This window comes from Nerophis lumbriciformis, linkage group LG36 (genome assembly GCF_033978685.3).
Source record: "Nerophis lumbriciformis linkage group LG36, RoL_Nlum_v2.1, whole genome shotgun sequence".
NCBI lineage: Eukaryota > Metazoa > Chordata > Actinopteri > Syngnathiformes > Syngnathidae > Nerophis > Nerophis lumbriciformis.
The window spans coordinates 13,739,820-13,765,956 of NC_084583.2; positions in this window are offsets into that span (position 1 = coordinate 13,739,820).

Here is a 26,137-nt window from a genome sequence, read left to right on the forward strand (position 1 = left end):
GGGTCTCCCTTTGTCTAGCATTAAAAGATTACAATTGGTACAAAATGCGGCTGCTAGACTTTTGACAAGAACAAGAAAGTTTGATCATATAACGCCTATACTGTATATACCTTTATATACCTACATACATATATACCTATACTGGCTCACCTGCACTGGCTTCCTGTGCACTTAAGATGTGACTTTAAGGTTTTACTACTTATGTATAAAATACTACATGGTCTAGCTACGTCCTATCTTGTCGATTGTATTGTACCATATGTCCCGGCAAGAAATCTGCGTTCAAAGAACTCCGGCTTATTAGTGATTCCCAGAGCCCAAAAAAAGTCTGCGGGCTATAGAGCGTTTTCTATTGGGGCTCCAGTACTATGGAATGCCCTCCCGGTAACAGTTAGAGATGCTACCTCAGTAGAAGCATTTAAGTCCCATCTTAAAACTAATTTGTATACTCTAGCCTTTAAATAGACCCCCCTTTAGACCAGTTGATCTGCCGTTTCTTTTCTTTTCTCCTCTGCTCCCCTCTTCCTTGTGGAGGGCGGGGGGGGGCACAGGTCCGGTGGCCATGGATGAAGTGCAGGCTGTCCAGAGTCGGGACTCGGGGTGGACCGCTCGCCTGTGCATCGGCTGGGAACATCTCTGCGCTGCTGACCCGTCTCCGCTCGGGATGGTGTCCTGCTGGCCCCACTATGGACTGGACTCTTACTATTATGTTGGATCCACTATGGACTAGACTCTCACAATATTATGTCAGACCCACTCGACATTCATTGCATTCGGTCTCCCCTAGAGGGGATGAGTTTTTCCTTGCCCTTATGTGGGCTTTGTACCGAGGATGTCGTTGTGGCTTGTGCAGCCCTTTGAGACACTTGTGATTTAGGGCTATATAAATAAACATTGATTGATTGATTGATTGATTCTCCTTCTATGCCACATCAATATGGAATGCACTTCCAACAGGTGTAAAAGAAATGGCATCTCTATCCTCCTTCAAAACCGCACTAAAAGAAAACCTCCAGGCAACTACAACCCTAGACTAACACCCTCCCCCCACCACATCCCACCTCCCCGGATTGTAAATAATCAAATGTAATTAATCAAATGTATATACTTGTTCTTATGCTTTCTGAGCTCACTATGTTCACTGCTCGCTGTACATATCCTACCAAGTGAGACCTACACTGTTTCAATGTCCATTTCTCAGATGATGTAATTGTTGATGACTGAAATATGCTGATAGCAACCCAACCTAACCCCCCCTACCCCAACCCCTCCACATCCCGACTTGTGTGATGACTGTATTATGCTGATAGTATATATTTGTACCATGAATTGATTAACTTATTGGGGTGTTACCATTTAGTGGTCAATTGTACGGAATATGTACTGTACTGTGCAATCTACGAATAAAAGTCTCAATCAATCAAAAAAAAAACTACAGGGCCATGACTTCTACCAAGGACGTCTGCAGCTGTGCACGGATGCATTTGTGGTGGTTTGGAGGTTATTTTTTCTGATGAAATAAACTAAAATAATACATCTTTATAAAGTTCTAAACAGCTCATTAACTTACAATAAAACATGCTTTTATTTTGTGAAAGTACAAATTTGCTGCTAAATTCCTGTGGCGTTTCGTGACCAGCAGGCACTCAAACATGCACCCGACGGCGCAATAATCGTAAAAAAAAATACAGAGAATGACCCCCCCAAAAAAACCTTATTAACCTCATTTTGCCAAAAAAATCCATTAGCTTTGGACCAACAATCACGGAGGAATTCTCAGGGCGTTCAAACTTTCGCAACTGGACTGTTTGGTTTATCTTGGAAGACGTTTCACCTCTCATCCGAATAGGCCTCACCAGTTCATGCTCATAGACTTAGATTGGTCCGATCTAGTCTAGCAGCTGGTGCCAAAACCCCAAATATTTATACTCCAAAAAACCAGGAGCAGGCTCAGGAACTCCTGAACAGAGTGGAGGTGGAATGTGCCAGGGTTGGCCTCAGACTGAACACAAAGAAGACTGAGGTAATCACCTCAGTATACCCTCAGGGGCGGTATAGCTCGGTTGGTAGAGTGGCCGTGCCAGCAACTTTAGGGGTTGCAGGTTCCATCCCTGCTTCTGCCATTCTAGTCACTGCCGTTGTGTCCTTGGGCAAGACACTTTACCCACCTGCTCCCAGTGCCACCCACACTGGTTTAAATGTAACTTAGATATTGGGTTTCACTATGTAAAGTGCTATGAGTCACTAGAGAAAAGCGCTATATAAATATAATTCACTTCACTTCACTTCACCTATAACCTACACAAGGACCACCATCAGATGGCAACGCTCTGCGAGAGGTCAATGACTTGAAGTACTTGGGTTCCTGGATGAACTCCACAGAACAAGACCTTAAGGTCAGGAAGGCACTAGCGTAGAGGGCCTTGAACGGTATGTCAAGAGTGTGGTGCTCGAATCTCCCCCGACACATAAAGCTGAGCCTATTCCACGCCACTGTGGAGTCTGTCCTCCTGTATGGCTGCGAAAGCTGGACCCTGACAACCACCCTGCAGAAGTCCCTAGATGGGTGCTACACCAAAATGATACGAGCTGTTCTGAATGTGGACCAGAACATCCACATCACCAACAAGGACCTGTATGGGCAACTGCCGAGGCTCAGCAAGAAGGTAACAGCTAGGACGATGAGGCTGTCCGGCCACTGCCACAGACATCGGGAGCTTCCGGCCAGCAGCCTGGTCCTATGGGAACCGTCGCACGGGCATCGATCGCAAGGACGTCCCGCGCTAACGTACGTGGACATCCTGAAGAAAGATGCGGGAGCTGAAAGCTCTACGGAGCTGGCCGGGTGTATGGAAGCTCGTCTGAGGACGACTAAGAGAGAGGAGGGTGTGCCTGGGCAAGGATGGTTTCACCCTATGCTAGTGAGAAAAACGACTGTTTTGATGCAAACGAGCAATCCTAACTGTCAAAGCCAACGACGTTGAAGTGTAATTTCCCCTCGTTAGCATTGAGGTATTGAGGAACCAGTCCAAAATAGTCTGAATCACCCAAGTAAACATTCCATTCAGCTGTAAACAAATGGCACAAATGGCATTCTGGTTACCTTTTGTGACCAGAATGTTTCTAACTCCTGTTATTTGTTGGAAGCTAAATTGCAGAGAATGGTTGAAAGGACAGTGTTGTATGCGGGAGACAAAGGGTGTCGAAGACCGCCTCCTTTGTTCAGGGATGATTTTTCAACCAAAAATACTGTCAAACTCAGAAGCATTTTTAACCGACACAACATCCCAGTGCACTTCAAACCAGGCAACACCCTGAGACCGGACACCCTGCACCCACACAAACAATCTGGTGTGGGCTGTCCAGTATGAGGATGAATGCACTGAGTCATATAACAAAACAACCACTAAGCCGACGCATGGCACAGCAAACTCTTCAGACCAAGACTCAGCTATCTACCTGCACCTCAGACAAATGTACAGATTGTGGACAGGGAGGACGGACGGTACGAAAGAGGAGTGAGGGAAGCCATCTATGTCAAGGTTGAAAAACCATCCCTGTCTACCACATACAACACTGTCCTTTCAACCATTCCTAAAAGACTCTGCAATTTAGCCTCCAACAAATAACAGGAGTTAGAAACCAGAATGCCATTTGTTTACAACTGAATGGAATGCTTACTTGGGGGATTGTTAGAATAATTATGTGTAAGTTATCACACAACTCTTATGCTTAAAGGCCGTTGCTATGGTTATTATCTATTGTGGTCAAGTTGTACTGTTCTATCTGTGCAAAGGCACACAGCTTATCTTCCACTGCAAGTTGTCTCGCAGCAGCAGTTTCTGTCTTCCAGCCAGCTACGGACTTCAAGTACCTCAATGAAGATAAGACGACAACACTCAGACAAAGCAGAGCCAGGGCGAAAATATAAAGACAGAACAATAAGATCATATGGACAGCCGTAAGTGTCTACATGTTGCTTTATATTTATTATTTTACTTGTGTTATGTTATCTTCAGCTCTCACTGGATCGGTTCGCAGCCGAGTGTGAAGCGACTGGGATGGGAATCAGCATCTCCAAGTCCGAGTCCATGGTTCTCGCCCGGAAAAGGGTGGAGTGCCATCTCCGGGTTGGGGAAGAGATCTTGCCCCAAGTGGAGGAGTTCAAGTACCTCGGAGTCTTGTTCACGAGTGGGGGAAGAGTGGATTGTGAGATCAACAGGCGGGTCGGTGCGGCGTCTTCGGTAAGGTGGACGCTGTATCGATCCGTTGTGGTGAAGAAGGAGCTGAGCCGGAAGGCAAAGCTCTCGATTTACCGGTCGATCTACGTTCCCATCCTCACCTATGGTCATGAGCTTTGGGTCATGACCGAAAGGACAAGATCACGGGTACAAGCGACTGAAATGAGTTTCCTCCGCCGGGTGGCGGGGCTCTCCCTTAGAGATAGGGTGAGAAGCTCTGCCATCCGGGAGGAGCTCAAAGTAAAGCCGCTGCTCCTCCACATCGAGAGGAGCCAGATGAGGTGGTTCGGGCATCTGGTCAGGATGCCACCCGAACGCCTCCCTAGGAAGGTGTTTCGGGCACTTCCGACCGGTAGGAGGCCACGGGGAAGACCCAGGACACGCTGGGAAGACTATCTCTCCTGGCTGGCCTGGGAACGCCTCGGGATCCCCCGGGAGGAGCTGAACGAAGTGGCTGGGGAGAGGGAAGTCTGGGCTTCCCTGCTTAGGCTGCTGCCCCCGCGACCCGACCTCGGATAAGCGGAAGAAGATGGATGGACTTTTGTTTGGTCAGGTTATGTATTTGTTTTTGTATTTCGGTTTTGTACTTCATGAAGTTTTGCACTAGTTGTTTTTTTTTGTGTGTGTTTTTTTGTTTGTTTTCATTATATCTGGATGTATTTGTTTGGTTTGTATGCTTGAGAATCTGGGCTATCCATTAAGTAAAACTACTTATGATGTTGAAGGGGGCAGGAAATATAAAATGTTCTTCATCCTGTTCCTTCTCAAGCATAGGTGTGTAAATATGTGTTTAGTTGCTATAGTTTAATTGTCTATTGATCAAAAATGCACATCAATGAAGGAGATACAAAATAAACAAATAAAAAATAAATGAAATGCCTTTTATCCCTTTCGGGGTCGCGGGCGGGTGCTGGAGTCTATCTCGGCTTCACTCAGGCGGAAGGCGACGTACACCCTGGACAAGTCTCTACCTATATTTGTAATATTACTCTCCCCTGTGTGTGGTGATAACAACAAAGTGTTAGTGTTTCCACACAAGGCAGATGTTATGACAAAGCTCCCTCAGTGGGCTGTGCAAGTGAACTGGTGAGGGTACATTTGTTTGAATTTGTGGCTGGGCCAAGATCATTTGTTTTTCCTCGCTTTGTCTGCGCTGACTTTGCAATTTGAATCTGGGGAATTAGCATATAAAGCATGTGCTTCCCCCCGCGCCCCACTTCTCGGTTTCTCAGTCATGCACGTCAGTCGCCGGCTCCATGCATACGGGAACATACTGACAGGATGGAGACGTGACATGAACTGACACATTTATGGCTCCTGGATGTCAGGAGGGAATATAACTACGCAGTTATGATACGTTTCAATAAAGGGTTCCCAAATAAACACAACAAAGAGGCTTAGCTGTATTTGTATACATTTACTGAAAGCCACTACTACCGACCACGCAGTCTGATAGTTTATATATCAATGATGAAATCTTAACATTGCAACACATGCCAATACGGCCGGGTTAATTTATAAAGTGCAATTTTAAATTTCCTGTGAAACTTCCGGTTGAAAACGTCTCGGTATGATGACGTATCATACTTGCCAACCCTCCCGAATTTTCCGGGAGACTCCCGAAATTCAGCGCCTCTCCCGAAAACCTCCCGGGACAAATATTCTCCCGAGAATATCCCGATTTTCAGCCGGAGCTGGAGGCCACGCCCCCTCCAGCTCCATGTGGACCTGAGTGAGGAAAGCCTTTTTTTATGACGGGAGGACAACAGGGTGACAAGAACTAAATTATCCAGACTAGAGATAAAGTGTATTATTATGTTTATCTTACCGAAAAATAAATGTTTATTAATTAAAAAAAATAAATAAATACATTTTTACTATATTTTGCTAAAAACATCAAAATGAATTGTATTTTTATTTGTATTTTTTCTGACTCCTTATTACATCCAGCCATAGAATTATACATTAAAATAAACATATTGGAAATAATTAATTTTAAATGATCATAATAATTCATTTAAAATGACCATATTTAATTATTAAAATAATTGCTTGTTTATCAGCAACTTTAGCATTTTATTCATTACATTCTGAAGCTCTCAGAAGCCAAATTTTGTTATATTCTTTAAGATTTATTTATGCAAGTTTGAAGTATCAATTATCTAAACACAGTTTTGTTTGCATATTTTCAGGATGTAGATATATATATATATATATATACATACATATATATATATATATATATATATATGTATATGTATGTATATATATATATATATATATATATATATATATATATATATATATATATATATATATATATATACATATATATATATATATATATATATATATATATATATATATATATATATATACTGTATATATGTATGAAATACTTGACTTGGTGAATTCTAGCTGTCAATATACTCCTCCCCTCTTAACCACGCCCCCATCCCACCCCCGACCACGCCCCCCACCCCCCACCTCCCGAAGTCGGAGGTCTCAAGGTTGGCAAGTATGTGACGTATGCGCGTGACGTCGATGGTTGAAACGGAAGTATTGGGACGCCATTGTATCCAATACAAAAAGCTCAGTTTTCATCGCAAAATTCCACAGTATTCTGGACATCTGTGTCGGTGAATCTTTTGCAATTTGTTTAATGAACAATGGAGACTGCAAAGAAGAAAGCTGTAGATGCGATCGGTATATTAGCGTCTGGCTACAGCAACACAACCAGGAGGACTTTGAGTTGGATAGCAGACGCGCTATCCGACGCTAGCCACCGAACCGCATCGATGATCGGGTGAAGTCCTTCGTCGCTCCGTCGATCGCTGGAACGCAGGTGAGCTTCGGTGTTGATGAGCAGACGAGGGTTGGCGTAGGTCAGGGGTCGGCAACCTTTACCACTTAAAGAGCCATTTTGACCCGTTTCCACAAATGAAAGAAAACAATGGGAGCCACAAAACTCTTTTGAAATTTAAAATGAAATAACACTACATACAAAGTTTTTTTTTGCTTTGTGCTATGTATAAACCAGGGGTCTCAGACACGCGGCCCGCACCTTAATATGGAAATGTAATGTTAGTGCGGCCCGCGAGTTTTATATGAAGGGCACTTGACAGCGTCACACTTGCCAACCCTCCCGATTTTTCCGGTAGACTCCCGAATTTCAGGGAAACTATTCTCTCGAATGTATGCTGATTTTCACCCAAACAACAATATTAAGGGCGTGCCGTGATGTCACTACCTTTAGCGCCCTCTACGGCTTGAACAAACAGCTTGCCAGCCCAGTTACGTGTTATATGAGGCTTCTGCAGACACACATAAGTGAATCCACGCATACTTGGTTAACAGCCATACAGATCACACTGAGGGTGGCGATATAAACAACTTTAACACTCTTACTAATATGCGCCACACTGTGAACCCACACCAAACAAGAATGACAAACACATTTCGGGAGAACATCCGCACCGTAACACAACAGAACAAATACCCAGAATCCCATGCATCCCTAACTCTTCCGGGCTACTTTATACCATACTTGCCAACCTTGAGACCTCCGATTTCGGGAGGTGGGGGGTGGGGGGCGTGGTCAGGGGTGGGGCGGGGCGTGGTTAAGAGGGGAGGAGTATATTGACAGCTAGAATTCACCAAGTCAAGTATTTCATACATATATATATATATATATATATATATATATATATATATATATATATATATATATATATATATATATATATATATATATATATATATATATCTGCATCCTGAAAATATGCAAACAAAACTGTGTTTAGATAATTGATACTTCAAACTTGCATAAATAAATATTAAGGAATATAACATAACTTGGCTTCTGAGAGCTTCAAAATGTAATGAATAAAATGCTAAAGTTGTTGATAAACAAGCAATTATTTTAATAATTAAATATGGTCATTTTAAATGAATTATGATCATTTAAAATTAATTATTTCAAATATGTTTATTTTAATGTATAATTCTATGGCTGGATGTAATAAGGAGTCAGAAAAAATACAAATAAAAATACAATTAATTTTGATGTTTTTAGCAAAATATAGTAAAAATGTATTTGTATTTTTTGTTTGTTTTTTAATTAATAAATATATTTGTTTTTAGGTAAGATAAACATAATAATACAATTTATCTCTAGTCTGGATGATTTAGTTCTTGTCACCCTGTTGTCCTCCCGTCATGAAAAAAGGCTGTCCTCACTCAGGTCCGCATGAAGTTGGAGGGGGCGTGGCCTCCAGTTCCGGCTGAAAATCGGGAGATTTTCGGGAGAATATTTGTCCCGGGAGGCTTTCGGGAGAGGCACTGGATTTCGGGAGTCTCCCGGAAAATTCGGGAGGGTTGACAAGTATGCTTTATACACCCCCGCTACCACCAAAGCCCGCCACCCCAACCCTGCCCCCCCACACATCAAAAACACCCCCCCTACCCCCGTGCGTGGATTGAGGTGGGCGGGGTTTGGTGGTAGCAGGGTGTGTAATGTAGCCCGGAAGAGTTAGGGATGCATGGGATTCTGGGTATTTGTTCTGTTGTGTTTATGTTGTGTTACGGTGTAGATGTTCTCCTGAAATGTGTTTGTCATTCTTGTTTGGTGTGGGTTCACAGTGTGGCGCATATTAGTAAGAGTGTTATAGTTGTTTATACGGCCACCCTCAGTGTGATCTGTATGGCTGTTGAACAAGTATGCCTTGCTGTCACTTAGTGTGTGAGCAGACAAAATGTGACTGGGCCGGCACGCTGTTTCTTAGGTGAAAAAGCGGACGCGATGGCAGGTTGTAGAGGACGCAAAATGCAGTGCCATCACGGCACGCCCTCAATTTTGTTGTCCGGGTGAAAATCGGAGAATGTTTGCCCTGGGAGAGGCAGTGAAATCTGGAAGTCTCCCGGAAAAATCGGGAGGGTTGGCAAGAATGCAGCTGAGCCGCATCAGAGTGGTCAAAGAGCCGCATGCGGCTCCGGAGCCGCGGGTTGCCGACCCCTGGCGTAGGTGGAGAGCTAATGTTTTTAGCATAGCTCTGTCGAGGTCCGTAGCTAAGTTAGATGCAATGGCGTCGTTAGCAACAGCATTGTTAAGCTTCGCCAGGCTGGAAAGCATTAACCGCGTAGTTACAGGTCCATGGTTTAATAGTATTGTTGATTTTCTGTCTATCCTTCCAGTCAGAGGTTTATTTCTTTTGTTTCTATCTGCAGTTAAAGGGGAACATTATCACCAGACCTATGTAAGCGTCAATATATACCTTGATGTTGCAGAAAAAAGACCATATATTTTTTTAACCGATTTCCGAACTCTAAATGGGTGAATTTTGGCAAATTAAATATTCGCTCTCGGAGCGATGACGTCACAACGTGACGTCGCATCGGGAAGCAATCTGCCATTTTCTCAAACACCGAGTCAAAACAGCTCTGTTATTTTCCGTTTTTTGACTGTTTTCCGTACCTTGGAGAAATCATGCCTCGCCGGTGTGTTGTCGGAGGGTATAACAACACGAACAGGGACGGATTCAAGTTGCACCAGTGGCCCAAAGATGTGAAAGTGGCAAGAAATTGGACGTTTGTTCCGCACACTTTACCGACGAAAGCTATGCTACGACAGAGATGGCAAGAATGTGTGGATATCCTGCGACACTCAAAGCAGATGCATTTCCAACGATAAAGTCAAAGAAATCTACCGCCAGACCCCCATTGAATCTGCCGGAGTGTGTGAGCAATTCAGGGACAAAGGACCTCGGTAGCACGGCAAGCAATGGCGGCAGTTTGTTCCCGCAGACGAGCGAGCTAAACCCCCTGGATGTCTTGGCTCACGCCGTCCCAAGATGATCAAGAGAAGAATATCGACCCTAGCTTCCCTGGCCTGCTGACATGAGGGTATGTCTACAGAATATATTAATTGATGAAAATTGGGCTGTCTGCACTCTCAAAGTGCATGTTGTTGCCAAATGTATTTCATTTCATTTCATCTGTAAACCTAGTTCATAGTTGTTAGTTTCCTTTAATGCCAAACAAACACATACCAATCGTTGGTTAGAAGGCGATCGCAGAATTCATCCTCGCTTTCTCCTGTGTCGCTGGCTGTCGTGTCGTTTTCGTCGGTTTCGCTTGAATACGGTTCAAACCGATATGGCTCAATAGCTTCAGTTTCTTCTTCAATTTCGTTTTTGCTACCTGCCTCCACACTACAACCATCCGTTTCAATACATGCGTAATCTGTTGAATCGCTTAAGCCTCAGAAATCCGAGTCTGAATCCGAGCTAATGTCGCTATAGCTTGCTGTTCTTTCCGCCATGTTTGTTTGTGTTGGCTTCACTATGTGACGTCACAGAAAAATGGACGGGTGGTTAAAATCAGGCAATTTGAAGCTTTTTTTTAGGGATATTGCGTGATGGGTAAAATTTTGGAAAAAACTTCGAAAAATATAATAAGCCACTGGGAACTGATTTTTAATGGTTTTAACAATTCTGAAATTGTGATAATGTTCCCCTTTAAGCCCGATGCTATCACGTTAGCTCCGTAGCTAAAGTGCTTCACCGATGTATTGTCGTGGGGATAAAAGTCACTGTGAATGTCCATTTCGCGTTCTCGACTCTCATTTTCAAGAGGATGTAGTATCCGAGGTGGTTTAAAATACAAATCCGTGATCCACAATAGAAAAAGGAGAGAGTGTTACGGCTCAGGCTCCTGCCAACGCCGCTCATCCGTCTGTGCGCACCTCGGGACACGCCCACGGGTGCGCACATCCAGGGACGCGCCGCGCGCGTCTCCGCCCTGCTGCAGCCACCAGCTGCAATCACTCGCTGGCAATCTGCACACCTGCGACTGATCAGAGCGAGATCAATAAAGGACCAGTGGACCCAAGGATCGTCGCGGGAACTTAGTTTTTCTCATGGTGTACCGTAAGCCTTATGCGCTCTTACTGTGTTGTTTTTCCCTCCGTGATTCTGACGTCTGTTGCTTTTCCGCAGTGCCTTCCCGAGTCTTCCCTCCTCGAGATCTCCCGTTGTTTCCCCGGTGTTTTGGACTGCCTTCTTCGTTTCCCGACTCCTCACTCGCCCCTGGACTCTGACGTCTCTCTCTGCCCCACGGACCCCTCGCTGAACTTGGACCCCTTTTGCCTTGCCCTCTTTGGACTTGTCTGCCCTTTTCTCATCAACACTTGGTAACACACTTCAGATATCTACACACATAGTCTTACACTACACACACACTCTTGTATTTTAGTCACACACTCTATTTCTATAGTTTAGTTGTAAATGTTTATTATTATATATATTTATTATATATAATAAATTATTGTATATACTGCCCCCTGGTGTCTGAGCCGTCACCTCTCTCAGTAAACACAACAGCAAGTTCCCGCCAAAATTATTAAAGGACCTGACGGCACAGTTCCTTAGCCCCTCCCCAGTGACTTTAGTTCCGCCCCTGTGAATTTTTTTTTTTTTTTTTTCTGCCTCTTGCCCCATTCACCATGTCTTTTTCTTTTATTCGCTTCAAACCAGAGGATTTGTCTTGTCCTGCCGAGCAGTCTTGGAAAGGCATGTTCAGTAGCGAGATAAGCAAGGAGGAATTTTCTCGTCGCCTGGACACCCACCTCCCACCCTTAGAGACTCAGTCAGCAGGAAGCGTCTGGAATCCGCCTTTGGAGGGGGGGAATGGTACCGACAGCCGTGCTGGTGAGGTAGCACAGCTGCGGTCAGCAAGACCGCTACCATCGATCTTTCAGTTTGCCTGGCCGCACCCACCAACCACGCTACCAGCACTTGTCCCCGAGCTAGCGTCCGAGCTAGCACTTGTCCCCGAGCTAGCGTCTGAGCTAGCACCTGTCCCTCGGCTAGCGTCCGAGCTAGCACCTGTCCCTCGGCTAGCGTCCGAGCTAGCACCAGTCCCTCGGCTAGCGTCCGAGCTAGCACCTGTCCCTCGGCTAGCGTCCGAGCTAGCACCTGTCCCTCGGCTAGCGTCCGAGCTAGCACCTGTCCCTCGGCTAGCGTCCGAGCTAGCACCTGTCCCTCGGCTAGCGTCCGAGCTAGCACCTGTCCCTCGGCTAGCGTCCGAGCTAGCACCTGTCCCTCGGCTAGCGTCCGAGCTAGCACCTGTCCCTCGGCTAGCGTCCGAGCTAGCACCTGCCCCTCGGCTAGCGTCCGAGCTAGCACCTGCCCCTCGGCTAGCGTCCGAGCTAGCACCTGCCCCTCGGCTAGCGTCCGAGCTAGCACCTGCCCCTCGGCTAGCGTCCGAGCTAGCACCTGCCCCTCGGCTAGCGTCCGAGCTAGCAACAGCCCCTCGGCTAGCGTCCGAGCTAGCAACAGCCCCTCGGCTAGCGTCCGAGCTAGCAACAGCCCCTCGGCTAGCGTCCGAGCTAGCACCAGCCCCTCGGCTAGCGTCCGAGCTAGCACCAGCCCCTCGGCTAGCGTCCGAGCTAGCACCAGCCCCTCGGCTAGCGTCCGAGCTAGCACCAGCCCCTCGGCTAGCGTCCGAGCTAGCACCAGCCCCTCGGCTAGCGTCCGAGCTAGCACCAGCCCCTCGGCTAGCGTCCGAGCTAGCACCAACCCCTCGGCTAGTCTCCGAGCTAGCACCAGTCCCCAGGCTGGCCCCCACGTCTCCACCAGCTCCCAGGCTGGCCCCCACGTCTCCACCAGCTCCCAGGCTGGCCTCGACCTCAGCACCTCGGCCTGCTCCGCCGACTCCAGCACCTCGGCCTGCTCCGCCGACTCCAGCACCTCGGCCTGCTCCGCCGACTCCAGCACCTCGGCCTGTTCCGCCGACTTCAGCACCTCGGCCAGCTCCTCAGCTGCCCTCCTCTTCTCCGGCTTTGACGTCCGCTGCTTCCACGCCTTTGACGTCTGCCGCTTCCACGCCGCCGATGACGTCTGCCGCTTCCACGCCGCCGATGACGTCTGCCGCTTCCACGCCGCCGATGACGTCTGCCGCTTCCACGCCGCCGATGACGTCTGCCGCTTCCACGCCGCCGATGACGTCTGCCGCTTCCACGCCGCCGATGACGTCTTCCTCCACGCCTGCCTCGCCGATGACGTCTTCCTCCACGCCTGCCTCGCCGATGACGTCTTCCTCCACACCGCCGCCGATGTCATATCCTCGTTTCCGGCGAGACGCACCATGGCGCCAATCACGTCCGCCTTCCCGACGGCCAAGATGGTGGCCGTCCCTTGGTCGCCCGCCTCGCCGGCTCCAGCGGCGTTCTTCTCGCCGCCGCCATCAGACTCGTCCTCGGTGGATTCGGGGACACTGGGGCCGGCGACCCACCACCAGTTCTCCCCTCCACCCTCCCTTGTTTCGTGAGTATGTTGGACATCTGGAATCTGTCCATAGGGGGGGGATACTGTTACGGCTCAGGCTCCTGCCAACGCCGCTCATCCGTCTGTGCGCACCTCGGGACACGCCCACGGGTGCGCACATCCAGGGACGCGCCGCGCGCGTCTCCGCCCTGCTGCTGCAATCACTCGCTGGCAACCTGCACACCTGCGACTGATCAGAGCGAGATCAATAAAGGACCAGTGGACCCAAGGATCGCCGCGGGAACTTAGTTTTTCTCATGGTGTACCGTAAGCCTTATGCGCTCTTACTGTGTTGTTTTTCCCTCCGTGATTCTGACGTCTGTTGCTTTTCCGCAGTGCCTTCCCGAGTCTTCCCTCCTCGAGATCTCCTGTTGTTTCCCCGGTGTTTTGGACTGCCTTCTTCGTTTCCCGACTCCTCACTCGCCCCTGGACTCTGACGTCTCTCTCTGCCCCACGGACCCCTCGCTGAACTTGGACCCCTTTTGCCTTGCCCTCTTTGGACTTGTCTGCCCTTTTCTCATCAACACTTGGTAACACACTTCAGATATCTACACACATAGTCTTACACTACACACACACTCTTGTATTTTAGTCACACACTCTATTTCTATAGTTTAGTTGTAAATGTTTATTATTATATATATTTATTATATATAATAAATTATTGTATATACTGCCCCCTGGTGTCTGAGCCGTCACCTCTCTCAGTAAACACAACAGAGAGTGTGGAATCCAATGAGCCCTTGTACCTAAGTTACGGTCAGAGCGAAAAAAGATGCGTCCTGCACTGCAGTCTAGTCCTTCACTCTCACGTTCCTCATCCACGAATCTTTCATCCTCGCTCAAATGAATGGGGTAAACGTCGCTTTCTCGGTCCCAATCGCTCTCGCTGCTGGTGTAAACATGTCACGACAAGTGCAATGCAAGTGATTTGGACCAGACATGGCGTGAAGGTGAATACATATTTAATTTTACTATAACAAAAGGAACAAACTAAAGGCGCGCACAAGGGCGGAAGTACAAAACTTGACTATAAACACAAAACTTGCACAAAGGCAGAAACTATGAAGAATTAAACAAAACTTGCAAACTATGGCATGAATAAAGAAAACTTACTTGGACGAGAAAGCGGCATGAAAAAAGAGCAGCAAGGGTCTTAAGGGTGTGTGGAGAGTGTGCAGAAGCATAAATGCGGGATGTCGCCAGGAAGACAAACTGAAAACAATGAACTTAAATACTACAGACATGATTAACGAAAACAGGTGCATGACTCAAAACGTGAAACAGGTGCGTGACGTGACAGGTGAAAACTAATGGGTTGCTATGGTGACAAACAAGAGTGCACAATGAGTCCAAACGTGGAACAGATGAAACTAATGGGTAACTATGGAAACAAGACAAGGGAGTGAAAAGCCAAAAACTAAAGAGTCCAATAACTAAACTAAACAAAACATGACTAAAACAAAACATGATTACACAGACATGACAAAACAATGAGGAAATGTGAGGAGACTTTCAACTTGTGACGTCACGCTACTTCCGGTACAGGCAAGGCTTTTTTTTTTTATCAGCGACCAAAAGTTGCGAACTTTATCGTCGTTGTTCTCTACTAAATCCTTTCAGCAAAAATATGGCAATATCGCGAAATGATCAAGTATGACACATAGAATGGATCTGCTTCAATTAAATTAAATTTAAAAAATGTCATTTCAGTAGGCCTTTAAGGTTAATATTTCAAATAAGATTTTCCACTGCAGGTCCAAAAAGCAAACACATGCTGTTATTTCTGCACCAAATCAGGAGTGCAAGTACAAAACCCAAAACCAGTGAAGTTGGTGAAAAAAGGTAAATAAAAACAGAATACAATGATTTGCAAATCCCTTTCAACTAATATTCAATTGAATTGACTCCTCCGGGTTCTTCGGACCACCAAGGAGAGACATGACGGCTTGACAGTTTTGTAAATTTGTTTATTTTTCAATAAACTCAGCACTCGCCTATTCCGCCTGTCTCGCTCTTCCGGTCGTTTTTTCAGCCTTCCTCGTCTCCGGTGACGGTCGCGCTCTTTGTGTAGCTTTTCAGCTTGCCGCGTCCGTCTCCGTCTCGCTTCTGTTCATGCTCGGGTTCGGGTTCTCTCTTCTTTCTCTTCTCCAACTTCTCCAGTCCCCTCCTTCTCTGCTGCTGCCCATTTGAAGTCTGACAGGTGATTAGACAACTGCGCCCAGGTGGGCCATCCACGCACCTGCCGCCGATCTCGGAGCCGGCCCCGGCACCCCCCGCCTCGCTGCAACTGCAAAGACAAAGATATCTAATGTTCACACTGAGAAACTTTTTTTGTTGTTGCAAACTTAGAATTTAATGGCAGCAATACATTGCAAAAAAACTTGTCACATTTTAACCACTGTGTTACATGGCCTTTCCTTTTAACAACACTCAGTAAACGTTTGGGAACTGAAGAGACACATTTTTGAAGCTTCTCAGGTGGAATTATTTCCCATTCTTGCTTGAACAGTCCGGGGGTCTCCGTTGTGGTATTTTAGGCTTCATAATGCGCCACACATTTCCAATGGGAGACAGGTCTGGACTACAGGCAGGCCAGTCTAGTACCCACAGTCTTTTACTATGAAGCCACGCTGTTGTAACAGCATTGGCTTGCTGAAATAAGCAGGGGCGTCCATGATAACGTTGCTTGGATGGCAACATATGTTGCTTCAAAACCTGTATGTACCTTTCAGCATTAATGGCGCCTTCACAGATGTGTAAGTTACCCATGTCTTGGGCACTAATACACCCCCATACCATCACAGATGCTGGCTTTCGAAACTTTGCGCCTAAAACAGTCCGGATGGTTCTTTTCCTCTTTGTTCTGGAGGACACGACGCCCACAGTTTCCAAAAACAATTTGAAATGTGGACTCGTCAGACCACAAAACACTTTTCCACTTTGTATCAGTCCATCTTAGATGAGCTCAGGCCCAACAAAGCCAACGGTGTTTCTGGGTGTTGTTGATAAACGTTTTTTGCCTTGCATAGGAGAGTTTTAACTTGCACTTACAGATGTAGCGACCAACTGTAGTTACTGACAGTGGTTTCTGAAGTGTTCCTGAGCCCATGTGGTGATATCCTTTACACACTGATGTCGCTTGTTGATGCAGTACAGCCTGAGGGATCGAAGGTCACGGGCTTAGCTGCTTACGTGCAGTGATTTCTCCAGATTCTCTGAACCCTGTGATGACATTACGGACCGTAGATGGTGAAATACCTAAATTCCTTGCAATAGCTGGTTGAGAAATGTTGTTCTTAAACTGTGCGACAATTTTCTCCGACATTTTTTGACAAAGTGGTGACCCTCGCCCCGTCCTTGTTTGTGAATGACTGAGCATTTCATGGAATCTACTTTTATACCCAATCATGGCACCCACCTGTTCCCAATTAGCCCGTTCACCTGTGGGATGTTCCAAATAAGTGTTTGATAAGCATTCCTCAACTTTCTCAGTCTTTTTTGCCACTTGTGCCAACTTTTTTGAAACATGTTGAAAGGCATCAAAATCCAAATGAGCTAATATTTGCAAAAAATAACAAAGTTTAGCAGTTTGAACGTGAAGTATCTTGTCTTTGCAGTCTATTCAATTGAATATAAGTTGAAAAGGATTTGCAAATCATTGTATTCTGTTTTTATTTACCATTTTAAAACATGACAACTTCACTGCTTTTTGGGTTTTGTAGACTTAAATCGAGATGACTTCCAATGGACATTTTAGACGTCGTCCAAGGTTTGCAAACTGCTGTCCAATACATCCTCAACAACAAATGATATTCAATAACTTTGAATGCAATAATCCCGTACTCAACATTGTTTCTCAGCATCTCAAAGGCAATGGAAAGCATGTTGCTTAATGTCAGCCAGGAGTCAACCTGCAGCTGGAGGTGATGCAGAAATCAATAGGCTGGGAATTGGAAAGACGATACATGGCGAAATGAAAACAATGGCAGTGGCAAAGATTCAATATTTACTTTGAGGTTGCTTGTCGCAATGAATCAAGGAACACTACACACCACAGACCCCGACTATAATTCCAATGCAGTACAACATATTTGTGCCTTAGCCTCAACAGACACTGTACTATCAATCAATCAATGTTTATTTATATAGCCCTAAATCACAAGTGTCTCAAAGGGCTGCACAAGCCACAACGACATCCTCGGTTCAGAGCCCACATAAGGGCAAGGAAAACTCACCCCAGTGGGATGTCAATGAGAATGACTATGAGAAACCTTGGAGAGGACCGCAGATGTGGGAGATCGAAAACAATGGATGTCAAGTGGGTCTGACATAATATTGTGAGAGTCCAGTCCATAGTGGATCTAACATAATAGTGTGAGAGTCCAGTCCATAGTGGATCTAACACAATAGTGTGAGAGTCCAGTCCATAGTGGATCTAACATAATAGTGTGAGAGTCCAGTCCATAGTGGATCTAACATAATAGTGTGAGAGTCCAGTCCATAGTGGATCTAACATAATAGTGTGAGAGTCCAGTCCATAGTGGATCTAACATAATAGTGTGAGAGTCCAGTCCATAGTGGTTCTAACATAATAGTGTGAGAGTCCAGTCCATAGTGGATCTAACATAATAGTGTGAGAGTCCAGTCCATAGTGGATCTAACATAATAGTGTGAGAGTCCAGTCCATAGTGGATCTAACATAATAGTGAGAGTCCAGTCCATAGTGGATCTAACATAAGAGTGTGAGAGTCCAGTCCGTAGTGGATCTAACATAATAGTGAGAGTCCAGTCCACAGTGGATCTAGCATAATAGTGTGAGAGTCCAGCCCATAGTGGATCTAACATAATAGTGTGAGAGTCCCGTCCATAGTGGATCTAACATAATAGTGTGAGAGTCCAGTCCATAGTGGATCTAACATAATAGTGTGAAAGTCCAGTCCATAGTGGATCTAACATAATAGTGTGAGAGTCCAGTCCATAGTGGATCTACAAACCCCGTTTCCATATGAGTTGGGAAATTGTGTTAGATGTAAATATAAACGGAATACAATGATTTGCAAATCCTTTTCAACCCATATTCAGTTGAATGCACTACAAAGACAACATATTTGATGTTCAAACTCATTAACTTTATTTTGTTTTTGCAAATAATCATTATCTTAGAATTTCATGGCTGCAACACATGACAAAGTAGTTGGGAAAGGGCATGTTCACCACTGTGTTACATGGCCTTTCCTTTTAACAACACTCAGTAAACGTTTGGGAACTGAGGAGACACATTTTTTTAAGCTTCTCAGGTGGAATTCTTTCCCATTCTTGCTTGATGTACAGCTTAAGTTGTTCAACAGTCCGGGGGTCTCCATTGTGGTATTTTAGGCTTCATAATGCGCCACACATTTTTTTTTTTGTCATAAAGAAATACAATCATGTGTGCTTACGGACTGTATCCCTTGCAGACTGTATTGATATATATTGATATATAATGTAGGAACCAGAATATTAATAACAGAAAGACACAACCCTTTTGTGTGAATGAGTGTAAATGGGGGAGGGAGGTTTTTGGGGTTGGTGCACTAATTGTAAGTGTATCTTGTATTTTTTATGTTGATTTGATGTATTTATTTATTTTATTTTTTTTGTGCAGCCCGGTACCAAACGATCCACAGACCAGTACCGGTTGGGGACCACTGTCTTAAAGCACCTCTTCCTGAGGGTGTTTCAGTGTTATAACTTCACCTTTATCTTTACTTTTTAAGCCAAAATGCGCCCGTTCTCCCTTTTCTGTCTACACACTGTGTCTGCTTGTAAGTACTCGGTGTGTGTGCGCTGCCGAACATGCTCCTCTGCTCGTAAAACCAGCAATGTGACGACGACGCGGCGTCATGCCTTTAAAAAAAAATTAAATATGGCGAACCGTTTTTTTTTTTTCAAACAGAGTATAGTACCGTTTTTGATTCCTTAGTACCTCAATATTATACTAGTACCAGTATACCATACAACCCTAATTTATATTAAGAACCGTGATTCTTATTTGTTATGAATCTTAATTGATTAAAAAAGATAATGAAGCGGTGTCATGTCTGTGTAATCATGTTTTGTTTTAGTCATGTTTTGTTTAGTTATTGGACTCTTTAGTTTCTGGCTTTTCACTCCCTTGTCTTGTTTCCATGATTACCCATTAGTTTCACCTGTTCCACGTTTGGACTCATTGTGCACTCTTGTTTGTCACCATAGCAACCCATTAGTTTTCACCTGTCACGTCACGCACCTGTTTCACGTTTTGAGTCACGCACCTGTTTTCGTTAATCATGTCTGCAGTATTTAAGTTCATTGTTTTCAGTTTGTCTGTCTGGTGACATCCCACAATTATGCTCGGCACATTTCTGACACTTGATTTCATGTCCATCGTTCATGCTGCTCCTTTTAGTCCATGCCAAGTAAGTTTTGTTTATTAATGCTATAGTCTTTTGGTTTCATAGTTTGTTCTGCGCGCTTTTAGTTTGTACTTTATTTTGATATATCAAATAAATCATGTATTTACATTCCCGTCTCGCCCGAGCCAACTTTCCGTTGCATTCCGGAAAAGCAAACACCCAGGACCAAGTCATGACAAGCGGAAAGGGACAAGCGGTAGAAAATGGATGGATGGATCAAAAATCGAATTTTTATTTTATTTTTATTTTTTAATCCGTCACGTTTTAAATCATATTGTTGATTCAGTCATGCTTATCTGCTGTACAGATTTACTTTAGAAAAGTGTTAGATACTTCTCTTGTTGCCTTATTTGTATTGGACCTTTTTTAAAACGTTTGAGTAGATTTTTATTCAAACAAAACCATTTTTTTTAAGTAATAAAGAAATGTATCACAGTTTGTCTGTTTTATGGAGGAATGTAGTTATTCATAGAAATGGCACCCAATGTTATTAAAAAGTATTGATTTTGAATTGAGAATTGATTCTGTATTGAATCGTGTGGTGGCCAAAGGTTCACAGCCCTACTTTATATGTTCTATCGACACGTTGTAGCCAAATGTTCATTAGGGTCAAGGTCATTTTATTACATTTTTATGTTCTCTATTATAACACCAGAAGACTAGCTTCACATTGCACGAATGCAAAATATTGTAATCTGCATTTTTTTTTTTAGTGTGCAAAATATACTAGTGTGACAATGGTGTCATTTAGTGTGTACTAGGGTGGTACCGGTACTAGTATAGTATCGCGGTACTAATGAATGAAAAACGGTACTATACTCTGTTTGAAAAGTTAGTCATATTTCTTTTTTTAACAAGCACGTCGTCACATAGCTGGTTTTACGAGCAGAGGAGCATGTTCGGCAGCGCGCACACACAGAGTACTTACAAGCAGACACAGTGTGTAGACAGAAAAGGGAGAATGGATGCATTTTGGCTTAAAAAGTAAAGATAAAGGTGAAGTGATAACACTGAAACGTCCTCAGGAAGAGGTGCTTTAAGACATGGCTAGCTAGTTAGCAATCGGCAGTGTTTTAGCTACTTCTAAATCACTAATCCTCGCCTCCATGGTGACAAATAAAGTGAGTTTCTTACAAGTAATATTATCACTGCAGGACGAGGAATAGCTAAACATGCTTCACTACACACCGTAGGAGGATACAATAGCTCACCGGCGTCACCGCTAACAAAAGCTCGCCATGGGTGGATCTACACCTGACATCCACTGTAATGATATCAAGTACAAGAGCGTATCTAGTCCATACTACTATGATTATCTATATTTTTATCGTCACAAAGTCTTTTTTCCTTTTTAAAAAATTCTTATTATGTTTATAAACTCAGGAAATTAGATAATAGATATTTAAAGAGAAACTACATCTTAGCTCTCCCAGCTGTCCCGGCGATGAAATGGGGAAATGCCCGCCACTTCCACTCGAATCAACCGACTACGAGCGGTACCACTGGCTTATACGGCGTCGAATGGGCGCTACAAATTGTGAGTTCAAATATTTTATTTCTTCACGTTTAATATGTTTTTTACCATTTTTATTTTGACAGTACCACATAAGATATGTTTTAATTGCTGACGCGGGTTTATTGATTTTTTAAATGCGCCAGAAAATAGCCCGTTTCAATGCCCAGTAGTGCGTAAATGCCTACTTGCCAACCTTGAGACCTCCGATTTCGGGAGGTGGGGGGTGGGGGCGTGGTCGGGGTGGGGTGGGGGCGTGGTCGGGGGCGTGGCTAAGAGGGGAGGAGTATATTTACATATATATATATATATATATATATACATATATATATATTTATAAATATATATATATATATAAGAAATACTTGACTTTCAGTGAATTCTAGCTATATATACATTTATTTTATTATATATATATATATATACATATATATATATATATATATATATATATATATATATATATATATATATATATATATATATATATATATATATAAATAAAAGAAATACTTGAATTTCAGTGTTCATTTATTTACACATATACACACACATAACACTCATCTACTCATTGTTGAGTTAAGGGTTGAATTGTCCATCCTTGTTCTATTCTCTGTCACTATTTTTCTAACCATGCTGAACACCCTTTCTATGATTTCGAGTACCACCAAAAAAAACAGAATCTCTGAAGACAGTATAAAAATCTGTGTTAAAGGTGTACAAATACTGTTTGTATAATAAGCATGTTATTGTTTGCAAATGAGGGTTAAGAGTTCAGTACTAAAAAAAAAAAAAAGAATGTGGCTTAAGTACAGTTTTTTAATTGAGCTGCTGCATTTTTTGGTTGGGTTGTTTATTTATTTTTAGTAACTTCTACATATCTAAAAGGGGAGGAATTTAATAGAGTGATCTATGTTTGTCTGTTGCCATCTCCTGGTGAATGTCGGCTATAGCGTACTGGGGTTACTTTTTGGTTGGCCAACGATTTACGTGGTGTTGCGCACCTGACGTCAAGTGTGTGAGTCTGTTCTGAAGTCTACAGTAAAGAGACGTATTTCATCACGTCGCCTGGTTATTGCCTCCAACTCAATATATTACAACAACATTGCTGTTTACGGCAGACAAACTGCTTTACGGTAGAATAAAACATGACTGCTGTTGTTGTGTGTTGTTACCGCGCTGGGAAGGACGTTAATGAAACTGCCTAACAATAAACCCACATAAGAAACCAAGAACTCGCCCTCGATCATTCTGCAGTTATAACGTGTTTGGGCAGGCACGCTGTTTATATTGTGGGAAAGCGGACGTGAATACAGGCTGTTGACACGTCACTCAGGTCCGCATGGAGCTGGAGGGGGCGTGGCTTCCAGCTCCGCCTGAATTTCAGGAGATTTTCGGGAGAAAATTTGTCCCGGGAGGTTTTCGGGAGTCTCCCGGAAAATCCGGAAGGTTTGGCAAGTATGCGTAAATGTGTTTCTGTATAGTATTTCTCCAGCAATGGTCATGTGGGGTACATCAATGATGGTATTTTGAGAGGTAATCATTGAAGTCGGGACATCACTGAAGGCCTAGGTGGGAAACGCACGGCCCGCCACTGATGACCATTGACCAAAGCAGTGATATAAAGATGATGGGTAAGAATAAAAGCACGACAAACCTTACCCAAGATGAGTTGTCAAAGGATTAAATCATGAATGCCAGGTCTGTAGAAGTTTCAAAGGAAGCATATTATGGTGTGTGAGTGTGTGTGTGTGTGGTCCTTCTCCTTTGTCCGTCTATCCCAGGGGTCGGCAACCCGCGGCTCTAGAGCCGCATGCGGCTCTTTAGCGGCGCCCTAGTGGCTCTCTGGAGCTTTTTCAAAAATGTATGAAAAATGGAAAAAGATGAGGGGAAAAAAAATCTATTTTTTGTTTTAATATAATTTCTGTAGGAGGATAAACATGACACAAACCTCCCTAATTGTTATAAAGCACACTGTTTATATTAAACATGCTTCACTGATTCGAGTATTTGGCGAGCACCGTTTTGTCCTACTAATTTTGGCAGTCCTTGAACTCACCGTAGTTTGTTTACATGTATAACTTTCTCCGACTTTCTAGGACGTGTTTTATGCCACTTCTTTTTCTGTCTCATTTTGTCCACCAAACTTTTAACGTTGTGTATGAAAGGTGAGTTGTGTTGATGTTATTGACTTGTGTGGAGTGCTAATCAGACATATTTGGTCACTGCATGACTGCAAGCTAATCGATGCTAACATGCTATTTAGGCTAGCTCAGGGGTCGGCAACCCTTTAGCGCCGCCCTAGTGGCTCTCTGGAGCTTTTTCAAAAATGTATGAAAAATGGAAAAAGTTGAGGGGAAATTTTTTTTTGTATTGTTTTAATATGGTTTCTGTAGGTGGATAAACATGACACAAACCTCCCTAATTGTTATAAAGCACACTGTTTATATTAAACATGCTTCACTGATTCGAGTATTTGGCGAGCGCCGTTTTGTCCTACTAATTTTGGCAGTCCTTGAACTCCCCGTAGTTTGTTTACATGTATAACTTTCTCCGACTTTCTAGGACGTGTTTTATGCCACTTCTTTTTCTGTCTCATTTTGTCCACCAAACCTTTAACGTTGTGTATGAAAGGTGAGTTTTGTTGATGTTATTGACTTGTTGGAGTGCTAATCAGACATGTTTGGTCACTGCATGACTGCAAGCTAATCGATGCTAACATGCTATTTAGGCTAGCTCAGGGGTCGGCAACCCTTTAGCGCCGCCCTAGTGGCTCTCTGGAGCTTTTTCAAAAATGTATGAAAAATGGAAAAAGTTGAGGGGAAAAATGTTTTTGTATTGTTTTAATATGGTTTCTGTAGGAGGATAAACATGACACAAACCTCCCTAATTGTTATAAAGCACACTGTTTATATTAAACATGCTTCACTGATTGGAGTATTTGGCGAGCGCCGTTTTGTCCTACTAATTTTTGCAGTCCTTGAACTCACCTTAGTTTGTTTACATGTATAACTTTCTCCGACTTTCTAGGACGTGTTTTATGCCACTTCTTTTTCTGTCTCAAGTTGTCCACCAAACTTTTAACGTTGTGCATGAATCCACAAAGGTGAGTTTTGTTGATGTTATTGACTTGTGTGGAGTGCTAATCAGACATATTTGGTCACTGCGTGACTGCGAGCTAATCGATGCTAACATGCTATTTAGGCTAGCTATATGTACATATTGCATCATTATGCCTCATTTGTAGCTATATTTGAGCTAATTGAGTTTCCTTTAAGTCATATTAATTCAATTTATATCTCATGACACACTATCTGTATGTAATATGGCTTTTAATTTTTTGCGGCTCCAGACAGATTTGTTTTTGTATTTTTGGTCCAATAGGGCAGGGCCGACATCCGGGCAACTGAGCTACATACGGGTTCTTCGAGCCATAGCAAACTGACTGGCGTTGAAAACAAACCTTCGCCATTACTCTTTAACCTGTCGACCTGCGCTGATTAAACCCGTCATTCTGCCTCCAAAATGCCAAAAAACTGTGTTGTTTTTGGTTGTGCAAACCACAACTGGAAACAGGGAAAACAAAGGTCGTATTTTGTTCTGCCAAAGCGTGCTAAAAGCCCACAGAGACGAGACAAATGGCTCGCAGCTTTACACCGGGAAAACGAGGACGGTTCTCACTGGAGTCCCCCAAAATCCCGGGTCGTGTGTTCGGATCACTTCGTTTCTGGTAAATATAAGGAACAAAAATCCACCTTCTTAACCACAACTTGGCTATACCGTCCATGCTAATGTTGAACCCGTTGAATTTTTACTGAATAACGTTCGACAGCTGAAGTTGTTGTTGTTGCACAACAATAACATACGGTATAAAGGCTATTTTCGAAAACCGGTTTCATTTAAATTTGCACTTAACGGTTGGGTTTTTAAAAACCAATAAACCCTATAATTTTCATGGTGCCATTTAATCAACTTTTCAAGACAGTCGTAAAATGCTGTCTGCAAGTCTCCTTTGTTGTAATCAAACATTACTTGTAGTTGTAGCCCTCAAATCTCTCAATATATTTTCATTTTTTCCCTCTCAGGACGACCTGTAAATAATCCCATGCACCCTGATTATGCACCATCCATCTTACCTCACCTGCCACAGAGTGGAAAGAAGGCATCCCATAGGATGGACAGTTACGAGCGACATCAACTGACAACTTCAAAGCGTGAATCGGCAGCAGAGAACTCAAAAAGTACAAATAAACACTGTGGGAAACGACTACCTTTCAGTGATCTAACGGAAAGGACAAATGAGTGTGAAAACATTGAGCCTGCTGCAAAAACGCCTGTAATTTTAAATAAATAATTCAGTTAAAAAAAGGAACAGTAATTCAGAAAATAATAAATCATAATACTGAACTGAATTTGAATGAGCTCTCTACAGATATAATAAATATACAGATACTGGTAGCCACCGTGTCATCCTTATTATCATTTATCAACATACCTTGGGTGATTTAACAATTTTTATGTGATTTATTCGTTATATAACAACCGAAGCTAACAACCGACCTGGTGCGCTTGTGAGGTAGACATAAAGATTTCCAAATTCCATGTCCGGCCATTGTGTAGGAT